Source organism: Phyllobates terribilis, unplaced genomic scaffold (assembly GCF_046119375.1).
Source record: "Phyllobates terribilis strain yellow unplaced genomic scaffold, ASM4611937v1 Scaffold_801__1_contigs__length_655404, whole genome shotgun sequence".
NCBI lineage: Eukaryota > Metazoa > Chordata > Amphibia > Anura > Dendrobatidae > Phyllobates > Phyllobates terribilis.
In genome coordinates, this window is record NW_027363561.1 from 96,349 (window position 1) to 109,857 (window position 13,509).

Sequence of the window (13,509 nt, forward strand, 5' to 3'; positions counted from 1 at the left end):
TGCATAACTCCACCTCTTTAAACACAGCACCTTCACCCCCTGCTGTTCCCACCCGCCTCAACACCGTTGGAAGGGAGGAGAACCAATTAAGGCGGGGGGTGGGGTGGAACGAGCAGCTGTCTACCCTTAGCAGGAGGGCTGCTGATTACATACCTCTCCTGCTGCTGCTGCTGCTGCTGCTGGCTGTCCAGCAGCAGACTGAAGGTGGCTGCTGCTGTGCACAGGTATATAAAGGCTCAGAGCCTATTATGACACGCGCAGCCAGCGTTCCATTGCCACATTCCATCTACTGCAGGCAGGATACCTGGCTGGCTGAATGTCGCTGAGAAGCTCACAGAGACCGCCATAAGCAACAGTTTAACAGAATGCCACAGACTAATCAACCAAACTTTTTGGGTTGGGTTCTCTTTTATAGTCTGCAGGCATTAAATGAAAGAAGTCAGTGTTCCAGCAGAGGGAGACAACGTTTCAGAAAAGGCATTGTAGCAAACCAAAAAAGAAATTTTAAGCGCAGCAGAGTAACCAGCGCACATACCTGTTAGCTCAGGTGAGTTTAAAAGGCTGCTGTTGATAACAAGGGCATTTGCTAAATAGATGGTGTGTGTGCAACAATATACTGAAAGGTCAATTATATTGTGCAGCTTATCTCACCACCTGTAGTTATTTAGGTGAAAGCTCCAAAATGCTTGCCTAATATGTCTGTTTATCCAAAAGGAAGTAAAAAGGGAGAGCTAGAAAGATAGCATTTCATTACATTACATGGCAATGCAATGCACAGTTGCTGAAGTTGAACCAAAATGAGCTTGTAATCTGGCTTCTGCAACTTTGAACATGAAAAATCCAATGAGGAGAAGAAAAGCAAAGCCAAAGAGTCCATCCCAAAATCCGACAAACAAGCAAAATGAACAAAAAACATTGAATTCAATTCTTTCTGATTTTAGAAACTGCATTAAAGAAGGGGTGCACCGGTCCTGGAGATACTGCAATACCAGGTCAATGCGTGGAGTGGACAGAGCAAGCTCTTTTTCCATCTCCCTGTTCTAAAAATCCATTTAATATATGGTCCCCAGATAGGGGACGTATCAGATATTAAACTGATAAGAACAGATTTTTTTTTTTTTTTTTTTTTTTAAACCATTCAGTTTAGTTTTTTAGCAAACAGTATGAATTTCTCCAAAATTTGCTACTTAAAACTTCTCATCATCATGGTTCTATTTATTTAGCAGTAGTATAAGACGAGATATAATCACAAGGGAACATCCTTTACATAACACAAATGCAGAAACTTCAAGGAATCACAAAGAAAAAAATCACTGGTATTTGATAAGGTAATGCCACTTTTTAAATTTCCAAATCCCTTCGGCATCTGTGCCACCGCCGCCTCTGCTGTCCAACTTATATATCAGGTATAGTCTTGAAAGAATAAGTCTAACACATTCATTCACTGATAAAGATTTCCTTTTGAAAAGTCCAAGGTTCCTTGCATCCCACAAACTCTCCATCACACAAGCCATTATCAGCCATAAAATTCTATCTTTAGACCGACTACACGCACCAATTCCAAACATCGCCACACGCCAATCCACAAAATTCACGCCTGCTAAACCCTTACACAATCCACCTACACACTTCCACACACTGTACGCGTACTCACAATCCCACATAACATGCCTCACAGTCTCACAACCACCACATCCCACTCTCGGACACACATCTGTTCTTATCAACTCTCTTTTCTTCTGCACTTCTCTCACAGGTAAAATATTATGTAAAGTCATCCACACAACATCCTTCTGTTTGTTTGACATCCTATACGTATCTAACTTCTTCCATGCATCTGAAACCTCATTCCCTCTCAGCCAAACAATATTACACTCTACCTCATTTGCACTCATTCTTTTCACCACATTCTTGGTCATTCTAAAATCATTCATTCCCACACTCAACAAATCATGCTTTCTCACAAATTTCTCAATCACCTCATACCAAACAGGACACTTAAAGGCCACAGGCACACTCGCATCTCTCTTCCTCCAGCATAACCCATACAACATCCATCCAGCAGAATAATTAGCCATAAAAGCACCTTTATTGCCTTTACCCAGCAAAATAACCACAGTCTTAATATAATTAAGGCCTAAAAAAACTTCAATATTGGGAAAGGCCAGCCCACCATGCTGACAAGCCTTAAAAAGGCTCTCCCGCTTCAACTTCTCCATCTTACTACACCACAGGAATGTGAATACCAACTTCTCTATTCTCTTAATTTTCCTGTAAGGAGAAGGAAAAACAGTCGCCACATAAAGCAGGATAGGGAGAATCACTGCTTTGATAATTAACACCTTACCACGCAGAGTCAATTCTCTCATTCGCCAAAAATTCAATTTACGTTCAACCCGCATACCACACTCTTCCCAACTTTCATTCCCTTTTAAGTCATCATTAAATAATACGCCCAAAATCTTGATTGCACCTGACGCGCCCCCTGGGCCATATTCTTTAGTGGGAATATCCGGAGCCGGATCAGATGGGGGTTGTAGTCTTCCGAGTGGCTGTGACCCGGTCCGTGCCCAGGGTGTCAAACTCAGTTGTATGTGGCAGTCCTACAGATGTTATAAGTTCTTTATTGTCGACTACGCCACCCGTTGTGTTGCGGTCACTATGGCCGCCGCTGCAGCAGGGTCCGCTGAGGCTGATGGTGTAGGTGCAGCTTGTGATGGTATAACCCCCAACGGGTGGGGTATAGCCTCAGGGGGTCAGGTGCAGAGGATGGGGGTTGTGGTGGTGCAGCATAGATGTTAAAGGAAGACAGAGTCGGGTTGTGCAGTTTAGGGTATTTACTCACTGCTGATGTTCCGGTCACTCCAGCTTCAAGTGACCTCCCGAGCCGTGCTGCGTCCACCAGGTCCTGGATCCAGCCAACCCCCAAGCGAGTCCGGAGCGTGACCCTGAGCTCTCCTTCTGTCCTTTCTCTGGCCGTCCCCACTAGTGATCCACCCAGGTCCAGCTCCCTCGGGCCTTCTGTTGGGTGACCCTTGGCCTTGGGTTCCCTGACCCTCCACGTGGTATGCCTTCGTGGTGGATGTGGTGGGTGGCCATGGCAGACGCTGCCCACGGCCTCCGGTCTCTGGCTGGGGTGTGTTTTTCCCCCACCAGCTTGGGTTCCGGTACCCTGATGCCGACTCTTCACCCGTAGCTTGAATTTGGGGTCTTAGAGTCCTCTCTTCTGCTTCCCCCTCTGGGTCTCTCTTGCTTTCTCCTCTCTCTCTCTGGGGCTTCTCTGCTCCTCTTCCTCTGCTCTGCTCTGACAGACTGACTCTGACAGACTGACCCTGATCTTTGATGGTGCCCACCTTATATACACCCTCTATGTGTGAGCTCAGGTGACCAGCACCCAATGAGCTCCTATCTTTACCCAGGCTGCTCCCCCTATCTGCCCCTACACTACTTGGGATGTACCACCCCCCTCCCACTCCAGCCAGGAACAGACTCGGTCGTACCTGCACATTTCTAAGTGGGAGTACCGTCGGCCTGTTCCTCGGAAATGGGATGTATGTAGTGCATGCAGCCTACCGAGCTCAGGTCCACACTCCATCCTTACCCGGGAGTGGAATATCACACCTCTGGGTTGAGGTGCAATACCCCTGTAGCAGCCGAATCCTCAGGGTGCTACATTCCCCCCTGGTAAATCACAGCACGTCCTCGGGCTGTAAGATAAAAACAACACCAAACATACATTTTTTTTTTTTTCATAAACATATGAAACATATTAAACAACATATCTTAGCAGATAAAACATTCTCGTCGCCTCAGGCTCCTCCTCCGGTCACTGTGCAACGTGTGACCGGGTAAAGTGCGACAGTCTCTTAGAAAACTGGTTTTCCCTATAAAACCGGTAGGGGGCGCTTTAGGACGCGCAACTATATACAGGGGTAGTGGCCGCTCTCAGTCCTCGGCCAGGTATTGGGGAGAAATGACCGCTCTCAGTCCTCGGTCAGTGGGATTTAAGGGAAATACGGGTAAACAGTTCACACTTGCTGGTCCCAACGGGGACTATATTATCAACAGCAACAGTTTCAGTTTCAGTTTATGGTGCCCCGACGGGCAACTATATACAGCTCCTGCTTCGCTGTACTTAACGACGGCGTCCTCCTGCTCTTTCTTTATTGTTACCTTTAGCTCTAGATTCAGACCCGTCCGGGCACGTATGCTGGGCGAACAGGTCCTCTCCCAGATGCGGCACTCTTGGTCTTATGGGCGCGGTGGTGTTAGCGCCCGGGTTGCCCGGGCCTTGCGGCCAGGCCTGGGGTATCTGGAAGGTGAAGGGCACCGTAAGGACGGCGGCGCCCTGGGCTACTTGGCCCTGCGACCAGGCCGGGGGCTCCGCGGAGGTAGGGGGCGCTGTTGGTACTGCGGCGCCCGGGGGTACTAGGCCTTGCGACCAGGCTGGTGGTACTTCCTGCTTGGTCACGCCCGGGGTCGAGGCGTGTGACGTCACAGGGGTCGCGGCTCCCGTTTGAGGCCTAGTCTGCGGCGGTGACGTTGCAGCGACGGGCACGGCAGGATAGACTTCGGGCTCTGCGACGGGGAGCTGGGGCAGGTACGCGGTTTCCCGGTTTGGGGTATAGACGTCCCCTTTACCTGCCTCCACTCGTTCGGCTCCCTTCTCGGCGCCGTCTCCGGCCTTCATTCCTCCTGCGCCATCCTCAGAGGCGGTCTGTTTCCTCGTCTTGGGTGGCGTGCTCCGCTGACGGGTCTCGGTAGGCTGGGCCATCTCACGGCTCCACTCCGCCAACGTCTCTCGCTGCACCCGGGCCATCCTCCTTGCGAGGCCCTCCAGAGCGGTCTGCGCACACTCCCGGTCTCGGGGGAGCTGTGCTAGTACCTCCACTAGGCCTAGTGGGGTCGTTGCTTCCAGCAGGCTCCTGACCAACGGGTCGGTGCTGCTCTGCTCTTCTACAGTTGTTTCCAGCAGGCTCCTGGCCAGCGGGCCGGTGCTGCTCTGCTCTCCTTCTGTTGCTTCCAGCAGGCTCCTGGCCAGCGGGCCGGTGCTGCTCTGCTTTCTCGCCATCTCCGGGTAAGCTCCTCCGATATTCTTCTCCCGGCTTCTTGCCTCCGGGTGCGCTCGCTCCAGACTGCTCCAAGCGACACCCATCTTTGTTCTCTCCTTTCGTCTCCTCCCCCTTCGAGGGCGGTCCCGGGGCCACTTGGTGACTGTCAGCTCCAGGGGCTGTTCTTTCACTCTGACAGACACCTCTAGCATCACAGTCTCTGTTGGTGGGGGCGGTTTCCACTTTTGGCGCCATTTTCGGTCCTGGCCCACGATGGGAGGTGGCCTCTCACCACCCTCTGGCACGCCCATAATGGCGTCCGCTCTTCCAAGGCGGGAAACCTTTGGAAATGGCGGGAATCGCTTCCCAGTGGCGGGAAACTCTGCAGATGGCGGGAAAAAGCTGTTAATGGCGGACAACCGGCGGGAATCGATCTGTGATGGAGTCCGATGGCGGGGACCCTCCGGAACCGGCAGGAGACTTCTTTTTGAGGTAAACTTGCACTTTTCTTCAGGCACGCAGTACCCGGGTGTTGCGGGCACGTAATCCTGCCGACTACGCCAAAGTTGACGCGCCCCCTGGGCCATATTCTTTAGTGGGAATATCCGGAGCCGGATCAGATGGGGGTTGTAGTCTTCCGAGTGGCTGTGACCCGGTCCGTGCCCAGGGTGTCAAACTCAGTTGTATGTGGCAGTCCTACAGATGTTATAAGTTCTTTATTGTCGACTACGCCACCCGTTGTGTTGCGGTCACTATGGCCGCCGCTGCAGCAGGGTCCGCTGAGGCTGATGGTGTAGGTGCAGCTTGTGATGGTATAACCCCCAACGGGTGGGGTATAGCCTCAGGGGGTCAGGTGCAGAGGATGGGGGTTGTGGTGGTGCAGCATAGATGTTAAAGGAAGACAGAGTCGGGTTGTGCAGTTTAGGGTATTTACTCACTGCTGATGTTCCGGTCACTCCAGCTTCAAGTGACCTCCCGAGCCGTGCTGCGTCCACCAGGTCCTGGATCCAGCCAACCCCCAAGCGAGTCCGGAGCGTGACCCTGAGCTCTCCTTCTGTCCTTTCTCTGGCCGTCCCCACTAGTGATCCACCCAGGTCCAGCTCCCTCGGGCCTTCTGTTGGGTGACCCTTGGCCTTGGGTTCCCTGACCCTCCACGTGGTATGCCTTCGTGGTGGATGTGGTGGGTGGCCGTGGCAGACGCTGCCCACGGCCTCCGGTCTCTGGCTGGGGTGTGTTTTTGCCCCCACCAGCTTGGGTTCCGGTACCCTGATGCCGACTCTTCACCCGTAGCTTGAATTTGGGGTCTTAGAGTCCTCTCTTCTGCTTCCCCCTCTGGGTCTCTCTTGCTTTCTCCTCTCTCTCTCTGGGGCTTCTCTGCTCCTCTTCCTCTGCTCTGCTCTGACAGACTGACTCTGACAGACTGACCCTGATCTTTGATGGTGCCCACCTTATATACACCCTCTATGTGTGAGCTCAGGTGACCAGCACCCAATGAGCTCCTATCTTTACCCAGGCTGCTCCCCCTATCTGCCCCTACACTACTTGGGATGTACCACCCCCCTCCCACTCCAGCCAGGAACAGACTCGGTCGTACCTGCACATTTCTAAGTGGGAGTACCGTCGGCCTGTTCCTCGGAAATGGGATGTATGTAGTGCATGCAGCCTACCGAGCTCAGGTCCACACTCCATCCTTACCCGGGAGTGGAATATCACACCTCTGGGTTGAGGTGCAATACCCCTGTAGCAGCCGAATCCTCAGGGTGCTACACACCCTCTTCACACTTTACACCATCCATACGAATACTACTATCTCCAAAACATTTAAAACTACATTTATTCCAATTTACCCTAAAACCAGACGCACCAACAAAAAAATCCAAAAGCAATTTAATTCTACTCATAGAAGCCATACTTTCACTCACAACCACAACATCATCCATATAACCTAACACTTTCACATGCTTACCACCACTACCAGGCACCAACAAACCTCTCATCATTTTATCCCGTCTAATCAAACATAACAATGGTTCTATTACACATACAAATAAGACGGGGGACATAGGACACCCCTGCCTTACTCCTGACCTAATCTTCACTTTGTCACACAGCCACCCATTAACCAAGAACTCACTTGACACACAATCATACAATGATTTTACACAATTCACAAATTCTCTAGGAAACCCCGTTCTTTCCAGTACTTTAAACAAAAACACATGCGAAACCCTGTCAAACGCCTTCTCAAAATCAATAGCTAAAGTCATACATTTCTGCTTTCTATCCTTGCAATCCCCAATCATATCTCTCAACAATAACAAGTTATCACTCATACTTCTTCCAGGCACTGCACATACTTGGTCCTCCTCCACAACACTACCAATCACTTCACGCATACGATTTGCCAGTAACTTACTGTAGACCTTATAATCCGAATTCAGCAGTGTTATTGGTCTCCAGTTTTCCAAACATTTCCTCTCACCCTTTTTATACACAAGCACAACCACTCCTTCTTTCATTGATTCACACAACCTACCATTCACCCACATATACTTACATACCTCAGTCAAATCTGTTCCCAAAACTTCCCATGCTTTCACATACAACTCTACAGGTATACCATCTTTCCCAGGAGTCTTACTCTTTTTAGCACTCCACACCACATTCTTCACTTCATCCAGAACTACATCCTCACACAATAGATCACGCTCCTCAGAATCAAGTTTTTTCTCCACACCATTCAGAACATATGACACAAGCCCAGAGTCAATCCATTTCTCATCATACAACTTGCTATAAAACCTATTCACTTCTTTCAGCACATCCTCACCCATACAGTTGGTTCCACTTTCATTCAGAACTTCATTCATATCAGTCTTCCTACCATTCATTTTTTTAAAAAAGAACCTCGTACACTTCTCATTTTTCTCCAGGTGCTCAATTTTAGTACGATATATAATTTCCTTTCCTTTCTCATCCAACACACGCTTCAATTCATTCTTAGCCTCAGTAAGTTGATCAGACATCTCCAAACCACTTGCAACACACTTTCTCAACCAGTCAATCCGTCTATTAAGGTCATTAAACCTATTCCTATATCTGGCAGCTTTTCTATAGCCCCACTTTTTGAAGAAAGTTTTAAATTGCACTTTCACCCAGTCCCACCAGTCAAGAACACACACAAAATCCTTCTTACGCATTCTCCATCTTTCATACTTTACATTAAACTCATTCATCACCTCATCATCCTCTAACAGCCTTGCATTCAACTTCCATACCCCACCGCCATACACTTGGTCACCATTCGCACAAAACACGCCTCTCAAACATTCATGGTCCGAAAAAGGTACCTTTTGTTGAGAAAAATCCAAACATACCATATTTTTAGAAAATAACATTAAATCAATTCTGGAATGAATCTCACCACGGTCAGCATGGTATGTCGGCGGTGGTGGCATGCCAAGAACAACAACTGCTGCATCTAAAAAGGAAAAATCACAAATTAAATGGGACAATTTCTTTCCTGTTATGTCACACTTTCCTTCTGTGACACAATTAACGTCCCCAACAAAAATAGTGGGAGATTTCCCTGGAAGAAAAAAACTTAATTTTTCAAGAAGAGCAAGCCGCTCTTCCTTCCCTGTAGGGCAATATAAATTCATAATTCTGACCCGCCACCCTCTATAACTCAAAAATGCAATTAAACATCGGCCCACCTCCACCACAATATAACTATCAATAGAGATTTCTTTATTCCCTACTAATATCCCCACCCCATCATTTTTATTATGATTAGACCCTGACCAGATATGCTGTCCGTAAGGCCAGTCTTTGTCACAAGGAGCATCCTGAATCCCACACTCCTGAAGGCAAAAAACATCAGCACCTAAATGTTTCAGGTAGTCCAGAACAGTTGTTCTTCTGATTTTAGATCTGATCTGCCTTACATTTAGGGACACTACATCCCAACCAGATTGGCAAGACATTAATTAATGAAAAGAAATACATGACTCAATGTTGATCACACCATACTCATCCATTATCATCAGACTGGGAAAGCACCCCAAAGCTGTTGATGCTCTCAGGGATGCCAAGGTAAGGAGCATCAGGGGAGAAGACATCCTGCGGGTAAATGCGGTCACTTGCAGGACTGTCGCACCCTCCGCTGGCAGGTGAGTACTCTCGTCTGGGTTTTTTATTGGCCAGTTCAGGAGTATCATCATCATCAAAAGACCTCCCAGAAGTAAAGTCTCCTTGGCCACCATCCCTGGCCACCTCTTCGTCTGTAGCACCCCAGGACAATGTAGGGGTTCGAGCTAGAGACACATCCATGTCACCCTCACCACATATTTCGGACTGATGAGGGAGGTCCACATCCAACTCGGAGATCTCCATACCTGGCCCAGCAGGGGCCTGAGGGTCCAACAGGTTCTGGGCCTCACCCACCAGATCTTCAACCTCAGGGGGCTCCGTCTCCTCATTGATCTCTGCAGTAGTCACCTGTGGGGTAACAGCAGGGACAGTAGGCTTACCTTTGGTCACTTCGGAGAAGGACCTAGGCTTGACTTTAGCCTTACAATCCCGAATCACATGTCCTTCCTCCCCGCAGGCATCACATACCACCGGGTTGGAACAATCCTTCGCCAGATGACCGTACTTGTTGCACTTTCTACAGTTTGGCAATTGCTTGCAGAAATCCTGGATATGCCCGAACATGTTGCATCTCCTGCAGAACAATGGCGCCTCGGGAAAAAACAGATATCCAGAGTCTCTTCCAATTGTAAAGTTCAGGGGAGGATAGTGAATACCTCCAGGACCATGAGGGTCTATCCCAAACCTCACAAAGTATTTATACTTCCCAGTCCACAGCCCTTCTCCATTTAAGATTTTATGGGAGAATTGCACAAAAATGCAGTGTCTTCTCAGGAATGCAGTGATATCATCCCGGGAGATAAAGGGGTTGTGCATGAATACTACCACCGGGATATCCCCCTTAGAGTAGAGTACAGTGAAGATAAGTCCATCCAGCTGAGGGTGCTCTGAAAGGACTTGAAGAGTTTTGAAAAGGTTTTGGCAAGCCGCCATAGAAGAAAGCACCAAGACGTACCTATGCTCCCTTCTGAACTCCTGCAAACAGATGATCTCCGACTTCTGGATCTTCAGGATTTCATAGAAAATGGCGTTGACCAGGTATGACAACGAGAAATGGTCCTTCTTCTCCTCAGAGACCTCGATACGGAAAGCATTCTTGACCCGGGGATCCCCGGTCCCAGCAAAGCGAAGCTTGACACCCATGGTCGCTTCAGGAATCGCCTTCTCGTTTCCTCCTCACTCTCCCCCTATAGCAGCATCCAGCTTAAGCCACCGAAGTGGCGATGCTGGAAGGCCGAGGGCTAGTACACAAGGAACCTCTTGTCCAAACACTAGGTCTGAGCCAAAAGGCCGAGAAGCGATAACCAGAATTGGTTTCAAACTACGGAGCCACCCAAGGATCCTGAAAAGTCCATTTGTGGAGATGAGCTCCTGGACTCCCGTTAAGAAGACATGTTGTCAACCTCTAGATCCCTTACATGCCTGCACTTTTCGGCTTGCTGCTGCTGCAATCCACGCGTTTTAGATCTGCATAACTCCACCTCTTTAAACACAGCACCTTCACCCCCTGCTGTTCCCACCCGCCTCAACACCGTTGGAAGGGAGGAGAACCAATTAAGGCGGGGGGTGGGGTGGAACGAGCAGCTGTCTACCCTTAGCAGGAGGGCTCCTGATTACATACCTCTCCTGCTGCTGCTGCTGCTGCTGCTGGCTGTCCAGCATCAGACTGAAGGTGGCTGCTGCTGTGCACAGGTATATAAAGGCTCAGAGCCTATTATGACACGCGCAGCCAGCGTTCCATTGCCACATTCCATCTACTGCAGGCAGGATACCTGGCTGGCTGAATGTCGCTGAGAAGCTCACAGAGACCGCCATAAGCAACAGTTTAACAGAATGCCACAGACTAATCAACCAAACTTTTTGGGTTGGGTTCTCTTTTATAGTCTGCAGGCATTAAATGAAAGAAGTCAGTGTTCCAGCAGAGGGAGACAACGTTTCAGAAAAGGCATTGTAGCAAACCAAAAAAGAAATTTTAAGCGCAGCAGAGTAACCAGCGCACATACCTGTTAGCTCAGGTGAGTTTAAAAGGCTGCTGTTGATAACAAGGGCATTTGCTAAATAGATGGTGTGTGTGCAACAATATACTGAAAGGTCAATTATATTGTGCAGCTTATCTCACCACCTGTAGTTATTTAGGTGAAAGCTCCAAAATGCTTGCCTAATATGTCTGTTTATCCAAAAGGAAGTAAAAAGGGAGAGCTAGAAAGATAGCATTTCATTACATTACATGGCAATGCAATGCACAGTTGCTGAAGTTGAACCAAAATGAGCTTGTAATCTGGCTTCTGCAACTTTGAACATGAAAAATCCAATGAGGAGAAGAAAAGCAAAGCCAGAGTCCATCGCAAAATCCGACAAACAAGCAAAATGAACAAAAAACATTGAATTCAATTCTTTCTGATTTTAGAAACTGCATTAAAGAAGGGGTGCACCGGTCCTGGAGATACTGCAATACCAGGTCAATGCGTGGAGTGGACAGAGCAAGCTCTTTTTCCATCTCCCTGTTCTAAAAATCCATTTAATATATGGTCCCCAGATAGGGGACGTATCAGATATTAAACTGATAAGAACAGATACTACACTTGATCTTAGCCAAAAGGCCGAGAAGCGATAACCAGAATTGGTTTCAAACTACGGAGCCACCCAAGGATCCTGAAAAGTCCATTTGTGGAGATGAGCTCCTGGACTCCCGTTAAGAAGACATGTTGTCAACCTCTAGATCCCTTACATGCCTGCACTTTTCGGCTTGCTGCTGCTGCAATCCACGCGTTTTAGATCTGCATAACTCCACCTCTTTAAACACAGCACCTTCACCCCCTGCTGTTCCCACCCGCCTCAACACCGTTGGAAGGGAGGAGAACCAATTAAGGCGGGGGGTGGGGTGGAACGAGCAGCTGTCTACCCTTAGCAGGAGGGCTGCTGATTACATACCTCTCCTGCTGCTGCTGCTGCTGGCTGTCCAGCAGCAGACTGAAGGTGGCTGCTGCTGTGCACAGGTATATAAAGGCTCAGAGCCTATTATGACACGCGCAGCCAGCGTTCCATTGCCACATTCCATCTACTGCAGGCAGGATACCTGGCTGGCTGAATGTCGCTGAGAAGCTCACAGAGACCGCCATAAGCAACAGTTTAACAGAATGCCACAGACTAATCAACCAAACTTTTTGGGTTGGGTTCTCTTTTATAGTCTGCAGGCATTAAATGAAAGAAGTCAGTGTTCCAGCAGAGGGAGACAACGTTTCAGAAAAGGCATTGTAGCAAACCAAAAAAGAAATTTTAAGCGCAGCAGAGTAACCAGCGCACATACCTGTTAGCTCAGGTGAGTTTAAAAGGCTGCTGTTGATAACAAGGGCATTTGCTAAATAGATGGTGTGTGTGCAACAATATACTGAAAGGTCAATTATATTGTGCAGCTTATCTCACCACCTGTAGTTATTTAGGTGAAAGCTCCAAAATGCTTGCCTAATATGTCTGTTTATCCAAAAGGAAGTAAAAAGGGAGAGCTAGAAAGATAGCATTTCATTACATTACATGGCAATGCAATGCACAGTTGCTGAAGTTGAACCAAAATGAGCTTGTAATCTGGCTTCTGCAACTTTGAACATGAAAAATCCAATGAGGAGAAGAAAAGCAAAGCCAAAGAGTCCATCCGAAAATCCGACAAACAAGCAAAATGAACAAAAAACATTGAATTCAATTCTTTCTGATTTTAGAAACTGCATTAAAGAAGGGGTGCACCGGTCCTGGAGATACTGCAATACCAGGTCAATGCGTGGAGTGGACAGAGCAAGCTCTTTTTCCATCTCCCTGTTCTAAAAATCCATTTAATATATGGTCCCCAGATAGGGGACGTATCAGATATTAAACTGATAAGAACAGATACTACACTTGATCTTAGCCAAAAGGCCGAGAAGCGATAACCAGAATTGGTTTCAAACTACGGAGCCACCCAAGGATCCTGAAAAGTCCATTTGTGGAGATGAGCTCCTGGACTCCCGTTAAGAAGACATGTTGTCAACCTCTAGATCCCTTACATGCCTGCACTTTTCGGCTTGCTGCTGCTGCAATCCACGCGTTTTAGATCTGCATAACTCCACCTCTTTAAACACAGCACCTTCACCCCCTGCTGTTCCCACCCGCCTCAACACCGTTGGAAGGGAGGAGAACCAATTAAGGCGGGGGGTGGGGTGGAACGAGCAGCTGTCTACCCTTAGCAGGAGGGCTGCTGATTATATACCTCTCCTGCTGCTGCTGCTGCTGCTGGCTGTCCAGCAGCAGACTGAAGGTGGCTGCTGCTGTGCACAGG

At 48.4% G+C, this 13,509-nt stretch overlaps 2 non-coding genes and 1 pseudogene across 2 annotated transcripts; all 3 read right to left on the reverse strand.

The window, feature by feature from the left end:
- Positions 1–955: 955 nt before the first annotated feature.
- LOC141240227 (U2 spliceosomal RNA) lies at positions 956–1,165 on the reverse strand (annotated as a pseudogene).
- A 10,459-nt stretch (positions 1,166–11,624) lies between these two features.
- On the reverse strand, positions 11,625–11,815 carry LOC141240268 (U2 spliceosomal RNA). Its single transcript, XR_012305536.1, has one exon. It is a non-coding gene; the product is annotated as a U2 spliceosomal RNA (small nuclear RNA).
- Positions 11,816–12,930: 1,115 nt separating this feature from the next.
- LOC141240269 (U2 spliceosomal RNA) lies at positions 12,931–13,121 on the reverse strand. Its single transcript, XR_012305537.1, has one exon. It is a non-coding gene; the product is annotated as a U2 spliceosomal RNA (small nuclear RNA).
- Between the last annotated feature and the right edge of the window lie 388 nt (positions 13,122–13,509).